The following is an 11491-nucleotide window of genomic DNA, read 5'->3' as shown; positions in this document are numbered from 1 at the left end:
CTGGAATGACAAGAAATTAAATGTAAAGGGGGAGAACCCAACAAAAGAACAAGTCATGGCAATGACAAGTCAATACGTTACAGTTATAACCATCAGTGTTAATGGTCTCAATTCACCAATCAAAAGAAATAGACTGCCAGAATGGGTCAAGAAGCAAAATCCAACAATATGCTGCATACAAGAAATATACTTAATTCAAAAGGAAACTCATAGACTGAAAGTTAAAGGGTGGAAAACAATACTCCATGCGACAGGAACCTGAGAAAAAGCAGGAGTAGCTATCCTCTTTGCAGATCAAGTAGATTTCAAACCAACACTGATTAAGAGAGACAAAGAAGGACACTATATCCTTGTAAAGGGAAGAATCCAAGAGGAAGAGATGACAATCATAAATATCTATGCACCAAACACTAGTGCACCCAACTATATAAAACAAATACTAATGGACATGAAAAGTCATATATGCACTAATACAATTGTAGTGGGGGACCTCAACACCCCACTGTCACAGATAGATCAACTAGACTAAGAATAAGTACTGAAATACTAGAACTCAATTGAACTCTTGAACAAATGACCTTAACAGATATTTACAGAGTCTTCCACCCCACAAAATCAGAATACACATTCTTCTCAGCTGCACATGGGTCATTCTCCAAAATAGACCACATACTCACACCTAGAACATGTTTAAGTAAGTGCAAAGGAACTGAAATTATCCCGTGTATATTATCAGACCATAGTGCAATGAAATTGGAGATCCATAGCAAAAGAAACTTGAAAAATGTCATAAACACGTGGAAATTGAACAACACACTTCTGAATAACCAATGGGTCAGAGGAAATTAAAGAAGAAATCAGACAGTTCCTTCAATTAAATGACAATGACAATACAACATATCGGAATCTATGGGACACAGTGAAAGCAGTCTTATGAGGGAAATTCATAGCAGTGAATACACATATTAGGAAAACAGAATGAGCCCAATTAACAACCTCATGCTGAACCTCAAGCTTCTAGAAAAAGAAGAGCAGGACAAGCCCAAAGCTCATACAAGGGATGAAATTATAAAGATCAGAGGAGAAATCAATGCAATGGAGACTAAGAGAATGATACAAAAAATCAATGAAGCCAAGAGTTGGTTCTTCGAAAGAATCAACAAAATTGACAAACCTTTAGCCAAACTTGTCAGAAAAAGGAAAGAAAAGGCCCAAATCCATGCAATTAGGAATGAAAAGGGTGAAATTACAACAGACCCAGCAGAAATCCAGAGGATCATCAATACCTACTTCCAGAACCTATACGCCAATAAGATGGACAACACAGAAGAAATGGACAGATTCCTAGACACATATGAATTACCAAAGTTGAATGAAGAAGACCTAAAAATTCTGAACAACCCAATATCAACCAATGAAATTGAAAATGTAATTAAAAACTTATCCACTAAGAAAAGCCCGGGCCCTGATGGCTTCACTGCTGAATTCTACAAGACATTTCGAGAGGAAATGCTGCCACTACTGTTTAAACTCTTCAATGAACTTGAAAGGGAAGCAATACTCCCAAATTCATTCCTGGAAGCAAGCATCACCTTGATCCCCAAAGCAGAGAAACACCCAACTGAAAAAGAGAACTATAGGCCAATCTCACTAATGAACATAGATGCAAAAATCCTTAATAAGATACTGGCAAACAGAATGCAGAAGATCATCAAGAAGATCACACACCCTGATCAAGTGGGATTCATCTCAGGGATGCAGGGATGGTTCAATATATGAAAAATCAATCAATGTAATACACTATATCAATAGAGCCAAGGACAAAAACCATATGATTATCTCCATAGATGCAGAAAAAGCATTTGACAAAATCTAACACGCATTTATGATAAAAATCCTATAAAAAATTGGAATAGATGGTCTCTACCTCAAACTGATAGAAGCCATCTATGAAAAACCAACAGCCAATATCATACTAAATGGTCAAAAACTGAAATCTTTCACACTAAAATCAGGAAGAAGACAAGACATCCACTATCAGTACTCTTGTTCAATATAGTTCTGGAAACATTAGCCATGGCAATTAGACAAGAGAAAGAAATAAAAGGAATAAAGATAGGAAATGAAGAGGTCAAATTGTCATTATTTGCAGATGACATTGATACTCTATATAGAAGACCCCAAGAACTCCACCAAAAGTCTTCTAGACTTAATAACCAAATTCAGTCAAGTAGCTGATTACAAGGTCAACACACAAAAATCAATAGCTTTCCTCTCCACCAATGACAGACTCACTGAGAGAGAAATAGGGCAAATAATTCCTTTCACAATAGCATCCAAAAAACTGAAATATCTAGGAATCAACCTAATGAAAGAAATCAAAGACCTCTTCTCTGAAAACTATGGCACTCTGAAAAGAGAGATTGAAGATGATATCAGAAAATGGAAAGACATCCCCTGCTCCTGGGTAGGAAGGATTTATATAGTGAAAATGGCCCTACTTCCAAAACTGCTATATATTTTTAATGCAATTCCAATTGAGATGCCAGCAGCATACTTCATAGACCTGGAGAAAACAATCCAAAAATTCATTTGGAACAAGAAGAGACCCAGAATAGCAAAAGCAATTCTAGGTAACAGAGACTTGGCGGGGGTATCACAATCCCCAGCCTGCAACTATACTACAAAGCTACTGTGATAAAAAGAGCATGGTACTGGCAAAGAAACAGACTTGAGGACCAGTGGAACAGATTAGAAGATGCAGGAACAACACCAGACACACTCAGCCATCTCATCTTCAACAAAGGAACCAAACACCCTCACTGGAGGAAAGATAGCCTCTTTAAGAAATGGTGCTGGAAAAATTGGGCTTCAACTTGCCAAAGATTAAAACTAGACCTGTATCTCTCACCATGCACTAAACTAAAATCAAAATGGATTAAAGATCTAAATATTAAAATAGAAACTCTAAACCAGTTGGAACAGAGGTTAGGTAGAACCCTTGAAGACATTGGTGTAGGAACAGATTTTATGAACAAAACCTCAGTTTCCCGTGAACTAGCACAAACAATCAACAAGTGGGATCTCTTCTTATTAAAAAGCTTCTGCACAGCAAGAGAAACCACCAGCAGTGTGAAGAGACAACCCACAATGTGGGAAAAAGTCTTCACCTGCTCTTCCTCAGACAAAAGTCTACTATCTCGAATCTATAAAGAACTTAGAAAGATCAGACCTCCCAAATTTAAAGACCCAATCCAAAAATGGGCATCTGAAATGAACAGACATTTCTCAGACAAAGAAATAGAAATAGCAAATAAATACATGAAAAAATGTTCAACATCACTGGTCATTGGAGAGATGCAGATGAAAACAATGCTGAGATTCCACTTCACTCCAGAAAGAATGGCTGCTATCATGAGATCCACCAATAACAAATGCTGGTGGGGCTGTGGGGAAAGAGGAACCCTGCTCCACTGCTGGTGGGAGTGTAGACTGGTGCAAGTGCTGTGGAAATCAGTATGGAGATACCTCAAAGAACTAGGACTGGAAGTCCCATTTGACCCCGCTATTCCACTGCTGGGGGATATTCCCCAAAGAATTAAAAGAATCATACCACAGTGATATATATGTGCCCATGTTCATAGCAGCACAGTTTGTGATAGCTAAAACTTGGAAACCGCCCAAATGCCCATCAACTGGAGACTGGATAAAGAAAATGTGGTTTTTTTTAAATAAAATGGAGTACTACTCAGCCATAGAAAATGAGAAATTAGAGACATTTATAGCTAAGTGGATGCACATTGAGGCAATACTCTTAAGTGTAATAAATAGGACACACATGTATAAATACCGAATAGTTTCTCTGGTGTGAGAAACTGAAAGTGTAAATGGGGACTAAATGTATAATAGCTAATGTGAAATAGGAAGAAAAGGGACAAAGGGGAAGGAAGTGGGAGGGCTAGGGGAAAGGATAGAAGGGAATGGGATTAATATGAGAAAATGGAAAAATAGGAACAAAATCTTTGTAAATAGGGAGGAATGGCAGGGTCGAAGGGAGGGCTGGGCAAGGGTGAAAAATAAGAACCAAGAGGGACTATGTCAAGGTGCAAATTTCCAATGATGAATGTCATTATATTGTATACCTAAAATGTACCAATGATTAGAATTAATAATCGATAATGCAGAATAGGAAGAAAAGGTCCAAGGGGGTAGGGGTAGTGGGAGGGGCAGGAGAAAGGAAAGAAGGGAAAGGAAAAATGTTGAGAAATGGAAAAAGTGGAAATAAAATCTTTGTAAATAGGGAAGGGTGGAGGGGGTGAAGGGAGGGCTAGGAATGGGGAAAAAATAAGAACCAAGATGCATTATGTAAAGGTACAATTCCCAATGAGAAATGTAATTGTGTTGTATACCTACAATGTACCAATAAAAGAATTTAATAAAAACAAAATTTTCCCAGCTCCCCATTCATCTGTAACTGAGTCCCTAGAATGAACCTAGTTCCTATGGCTTTGGAACAGTCCACTGAAGTGAGTACGACGAGAAAGGGATTGTTTCTTTATTGAAGAAATCTTTCTGGAGACCAAAATGGGAAAATAGAAATCCAGAAGGAATTTCCTCTTTTCTCCCTTTCCTCAATCAATTATGAAAATTTTTAGAAATAAAATTATGTTCAGAAATTTGTTTTGTAAGCAAGTCATCTAATATCTATGTTGTAAGAATTACTTATATGTATAAATAATATTTTATAGGTAAAGACTATGACATAAATAATATTTATAAAATTATAGATTTATTTATAGACCAAATTAGAAATAAGTATGTTTTAAAAATATACGTATTTAAAATAATTTATTTTAAGATTTATAATTAGATGTATATCAAATGTATATAAATTCAGATTTTATAAATAGTGGAAAAATTGAATAATTATCAAAGAAAATTTGTGCTTTAGAATTAGATATAAAGAAAATTATTGTTTGCCTCGACATTTGGATTTAAATGTAAAATCAAATACTATAAGTAAAACTTGCCCCCCCCCAAAAGTGCCACATATACACTGTGTTTTCTTAACTGGGTCTAGCACATGTAACATGATGTTGAGGCAGATGATCCTTTTACAGAATCAGGATCATTGCAAGAAAAGATTTACTCATATTCTTGATTAATTGAGATTCCAGTACCACTTGGCCACTGAAAAAGTTGGATTTTCTTATCTTTAATGAAACCTATGCTTCTTAATCTTCAAATTGGAAAGATTAGGGTAAATTGTTTCTAATGCTGCAATTTGGGATGTATACCATCTATTGTCTCTATGTTGTCTTTATTAAAAATATTTTGTTTCTAAAGATAAAAGTTGTATTTATTCTTTGTAGGAAGCAGGAAAGTATAAAAGAAAGAGGAACTTTTTATTTTTTAGTGAAACGTTTTACTTTTTGCCTTTTACACTTCTGTCCTTGAATTCGTGATTTTGAGCTTCTGTTACTTTTATAATTAAAACCAGTAAAGGAAAACATATCTATTATATTGTTCTTTGACTCATGATAAATAACAACCCCAAGATGAGTTAGACTAGGTAACAAAATAAATTTTAAAAATTGCTTAAATATATGCAATACTGGAACCTGTGGATTATCACTCTCAACTATTTGATATATTTCCCTCCAACTTTTAATATATACCTAACATATTTATACTATATTCATGGCCTTTGACCCTCACTACATATTAAAATCACCAGGAGGCAATTGTTAAAAATATATCAGTGTTAGATCCCATACCCAGACCATTTGAATCAGAAACTTTGGGTGGGAAAGCAGGTTGTTTATTTATGGTAATTTTTAGAAGATTCTCAGATAATCTTAATGTGCATTTTAGGTTGAGCACTATTGTTTCTCTCTCTCCTTCTCTCTCTCTCTCCATCACTTTAATTGTATCTTTTTAGATAGTTTTGGTTGCAAGGAGCAGAAATACCACTGAAACTGGTTTAAAAACAAAAGTGTACATTTTTCTGTTAATTGAAAAGTCTAGATGTAATGGGATTCTCTGGCACTATATGATCAGTACTCCAGCTAAGTCTCTGCAATTCTCTTCTTGGTTGTTCTCAATGAGCCACCTTCCTGTATCATTCAAATTTAGGTGGAAAGAGGAGCATAATTTCCCATGGCTTATGGATGATTTGAATAAAAGTTCTAAATTCTACTCTAGTGGGACCAATATGTGCCTAATAACTGTGTGCAGATAATTGTTGCCTTACCCTTAATAGGGAAATCTCGATCTTAGGAAGGGGTCAAAGGGAACTAGTTGTTTTGGAGGCAATCAAGGAATGTTCATTAGATGGGTATTTAGCCACTTTGGATTGTACTACTGTATATATAGTTTATTAACCTAATTTAAAAATACATACAATATACTTGAATACATTTTAAAATATGATTTTAATTACATATTATTGGACCATATGGATATATTCTTATTTAACTCTTACCCTTTTTTCATATATTTAAAGTTTTTTTTTTTTAATGGAAGAAATCAATGAACTTAAACTAACTGTAACCATATGACCCAATTTTCCTGGAACAATCCTTGTTATACCTGTGGTTGCAGAATAATTAATAGTGACCCATTTAATATTCTTAAATATCCCAGTTTGGAGGATAAATTACATGGTTATCTTACTTTAAACATAAATATCTCATCATTTCTTTCAGATAGATTCTTGGAAAAAACAAATTCTGGGACAAAGAGCAGAAACATATTTTTAAGTACTGGATACACACGGAGAGGTCATTTTTTTCTGAGAGATTATGCCATTTTACACTCTAACTGGTGGCACATGAGGTAGATTATCTCATAAAAACGCTCATAAGCACTGAGTGTTCTTCCTTTCTGTTTTTCTTTTTTAGTGTCTGTCAATTTGTTAAAAGAAAGAAGGCATGTTAATTTTACTAGTAGCTCTTCAAGTATTGGTGAGCCTGAATATTATTTTCACATGCTTAGTGACCATTTGTAAATCTTATTTTATGGTTTATGTCCTTTGCTCATTAAGAGGCCATTGTATATGATTCCCTTGTTCACTTTATTTGTTGAGATATTTTCCTCTTTGCATTTTGTGTATTGTCTTTTTTATAACATTACAGACTTTATAAGTTTAACTACATAGACTACTTTTATAGTTATTTTTCACTGTTTTTATGCTAGGAATATGCACCATCACCCTGAAATCAGATTGATAGTCTACCTCATATTTATAGTTTACCTTAAAATTTTCTGTAGCCTTCTTAGTTTTATTGTTCATTTTGGTTTTTGAGATGAGTTCTCATTGCATTGCTCAGACTGGTCTGAAACTCTTGGCTCCAGTGATCCTCATGCTTCAGCCTCTTTAGTTATTAGGACCCCAGATATGTACCACCATGTCTGGTTAGTTTTTTTAAATGACTATTGAATATACTTGGGATTTATTTTGGGATAAACTTTGAAGAAATGTCACTTTGTTTTTTCCCAATACACAACTTTTCCTATATCAACTTGATTGAAATTGCCTCACAGGTATAACTTCAGGGAAGAATTGACATCTTTATGATTACCTGTCTTGTACTTATTATCCAGGCACATTGTGTGTCTCTCCATTTATTCAAGTTGCTTTTATTTTTATCTTTAATTTATTCATGTTATTTTTTTCAAAGAGGCCTGTTTACTTCTTAGATTTTTCCTACTTACTTCACATAATATACTGGTAAGTTGAATCGGTTCTTTTTTCTCATTATGTTTTCTCACAAAATGTTACTGTTGCACAGTAAAGGTATTGATTTGGAATGTTTATTTTGTATATAATTACTTATTAGTTCTTTTAGATTTTCAGTTGGTTGATTCTACTGGTATTTCTAAGGTGACAAACATGTAATCTATAAGAATTGTAATTATAAATCCTTTCTTAGTAGTTATGCTCTGAATTTGTTTTTCATGTGTTACTAATAGCACTTTGAAAAAATACATGATGTTGCTTGTAGAGAGTATTCTTGTTCTGTTCTGTAACTTTAGAGGGAATGGACTTGTAGTGTTTGACCCTTGAGTAAGACATTGACATCTGGATTAATAAATATATTTTCAAGTTAATAAAGAAGCACCCTTCTATTTTATGCTTATTAATAAGTTTTTATTATTTTTTACATTGAACTTAGTGAAATGCATTTTTGCCATTTGTACTTATAAACACATTTTCTTCATTTGCTTTAATAATGTGATGAATAATATGAATAGACTTCATTATATAGAGCTATGCTTATATTCCTAAAGTACACTATATTTAGTAATGACAAATTGTTCTTTTTATATGTTGTTGGATTCAGTTTACTGGTACTTTATATGAGATTTTTGTACCTACACTTGTAATCAAAATTGGTTTGATATTTGTGTGTGTGTGTGTGTGTGTGTGTGTGTGTGTGTATGGTTTATCAGCTTAGAATAAGGATTATGCTAACTTTGAAAAAATAAATTGGACTGTTTCCATTTTATCCTTAATTTTAAATTTTTATAACACTCAATTTTATTTCTTCTTCTTCTTTTTCTGTTACCCATTTGATTTGTGTTTCTGTTTCATGCCTGCAAAGTGACAGTTATCTGCCATTTCACTGGACTGTGAACTCTAACAGGGTGGGTATAGTGTTTATATTTGTTTCTTCTTCCATCCCCAGTTCCTTGATCAGATATATGAAAAGATAAGCATGGAAATGATTTATTCCATAACCCAGGGAACTTTGATGACTTGCTTTAGATGTTATAAATAGCTATTTCTTTATGTTCCAGCATTGTTTTCCCACTCCTCATTTATTAACTACCCCTCATTCTCAGTATTCTATTGAATCTATTAAAGCCTATGTTCACCAGTGATGTTTTGTTTCCATTTTTCTTAGTTGTCACGTTTCTTGCTTTCTCTAGTAACTGATACTATAGACATATTTAAATTATTATCTTCCTTGGTTTCTTGCACTGTGTACTCTCCTTTCTTGCTGTCCCATTTCTAACCATTCCAGAGTCATGTCCTTTAATTGTCATTTTTTCTAAAATTTATTAAATTTGAACTTTTCTAAATTGGTAGTATACATAGGCAGACCAGAGGAGACCAACACAATCCACAATTACCTGAAAAAAACGTTTTAAAGAATCACTTTAGGGCCGGGGATTTAGCTCAGTGGTTCTGCCGCTTGCCTCGCAAGCGCAAGGTCACAAGTTTGATCCCTGGTACCAAAAAAGATAAAAAAAGGAAGTCTCAAGAGAAATCATAAGATACACTGAACTAATTGAAAATGAAAAAGAATCACTTTATAACTCTGGTTAGATAAGCAACTATTTTTGGTTTTATTGGTTGATTTTGAACCTCTGTATATCTGAAGTGTACATATCTATGAACTAAATATGCTGTGTAAATGTGAAAAGTTTGTAAAACTAAAAATGCTTAAGTTTGATACCTGCACAGTAACCACTAAATGCTGTCTTTTATACTGTATGCATTGTATCTGAACCTTAAATATATAAAATGGCCAGTGAACTTAACATTTCTGCCATTATTTAGCACCATTCAGGTGGGTAAAAACTTGCCATTTAAACAGTTCTACCATTTATAATCTGGGCTCCATTTATTAGCTTTAAGCAAGTAAGCATTTTTGTTATTGTAGAAATGAGGTGCAAATGTACATTGGGTAATAAATCTACTTGTGGTCATTAACACTGTTTCCTAAGCTTGTTAGAAATCTAAAGGCATTTTCTGATTTTTTTATCAGTCCTATTAAACTTTGTAGATGTGTTAAATTCAAAATCGTATGATGTTGGCTATACTACTGAGCTATAAATTCTAAATTTTGCCTCAAAAGTAAAAAGCTAAATTGATACTTAAAAATTTCTATGTACCTGTGATGCTAGTTATCGCTGATTTCTTTGTATGATAAGTGCATTTGTATTCTCTGTGTAAAAGCCTTCTAAAGTATAGAATTTGAGGAAAACAACTTTACATACTGGCTCCCCCTCATCTCCAGAATTAACATTGAGATAGGAGATTAGCACTCGGGCAAAACCAGTCAAACAGCTGGATGCGATCTATTAAAGTCATGAGACCCAGGGCACATGTACAGAACACAGGATCCAGGATTACTCGGAGCTCTTGAGCACTGTACATAGAAGTAATCAGAAAAGTGTTATTTTCAGTTCTTCATTTACATCTGACAAGAAGCCATGCAAGACTTCCATAGGACAGTTTAAATCTGGCACCAGGCCAAGTGATTTTTTTTTTTAGTTTATAAAATTAGGTTTATTTCTTTGATCAAAAGTTGTCCATATAACACATGGGTCTTCAGTTTTTATTTTTGCACGGTTATACACAGTCTGAATGAGTAGCTTGCAATCCAAGGCAGTTTTATGTTTTGCTCTTCAAAACGGTGTTGCTGTCCACACAGACAAAGAAATTATACTAATGAAAACAAAATCAGGTATCATCTGCAGTACCACAGATTAAAGGGCAGTTCTCAGCCAGAAGTTTTCTCATTTCTTGCTTAAAAAGGGGAATCAAAAGCAAAACACACTAGAAACCTCAAGTGGTATTGTAACAAAACCCTTGGCTGAAGGCCGCATTTATAAACTAGTCATCCATGCTGCTCTGGTGTGACAGAAGTTAACACATTGCTAAAATCTGGTGGTGATTCTCACTTCCTCTTCTTTGGGGCATATAATTTTTCTTCAAGTGGGACTGGAACCATGCCTTTACACTCTTTTACTTCCTGGGTCAGAGGGTGTTTTAAGACATTTGGTCTAATTACATCAATGTCCGGAGACAAGTGATCCATTATACTCTTCATGGCTATCGGTGGTGCATTAAAAATCCACTAATATCTGTCTCTCCAGTGCTGCTGACTGTGGGTGGAGATCCTGTAAGGAAGTGCTCGTTCACCCAGGTTTTCCAAGTTCCATACTATGGCTCCTCTGTCCATCAGGGCTTCTATTGTATGTTTCAAAGCAGCAGCATGACATCTGCTGCATGAGCCAGAGGGGCAGGGACCCGGTAGGGAAGGAGCAGACAACTGGGGTGGCAAAAGCACCAGCTGTTTTTTTTTGGTACCTGGGATCAAACTCAGGATCTTGCGCTTTCACTTTTGAGGCAGGCAGCAGCACCACTGAGCTAAATCTCCAGCCCCCAAGTGAGTTTTTGATAGGACAAACATCCCAATGCCTTATTTGCCTGAGAGAGAAGCCAATCGAGGAATTCCACATATAAAAGACCACTTTCCCTTATCCTCATGGGAAGCCACTGTGCATCTGTTCACCAGCCCACTCTCTGCAGAGGGTACTTTTCCACCTTCAATAAATGTACATACTTGTGACGTTTTCTGTGTGTCTTGCCCAACTCTTTGTTCAGGATGCCAAGAAATTAGAAAGACTTCCCCTGAGATCCACCATTCAGTAACAACTTTGTTTGTAATGGTAGACATTTTTTAGGTTGCATTCC

General features: G+C 34.9%; 1 pseudogene; it reads right to left on the bottom strand.

Annotated features, from left to right (window-relative positions):
* Positions 1–10691: 10691 nt before the first annotated feature.
* LOC147821585 (small ribosomal subunit protein bS6m pseudogene) lies at positions 10692–11003 on the bottom strand (annotated as a pseudogene).
* Positions 11004–11491: the final 488 nt, after the last annotated feature.

The sequence above is a fragment of the Heterocephalus glaber genome, unplaced genomic scaffold (assembly GCF_053883595.1).
Source record: "Heterocephalus glaber isolate CG9 unplaced genomic scaffold, H.glaber_assembly_v1.0 deba00001729, whole genome shotgun sequence".
NCBI lineage: Eukaryota > Metazoa > Chordata > Mammalia > Rodentia > Bathyergidae > Heterocephalus > Heterocephalus glaber.
Note: the sequence above shows the minus strand (reverse complement) of the source record. Positions and strands in the feature narration are given on the sequence as shown.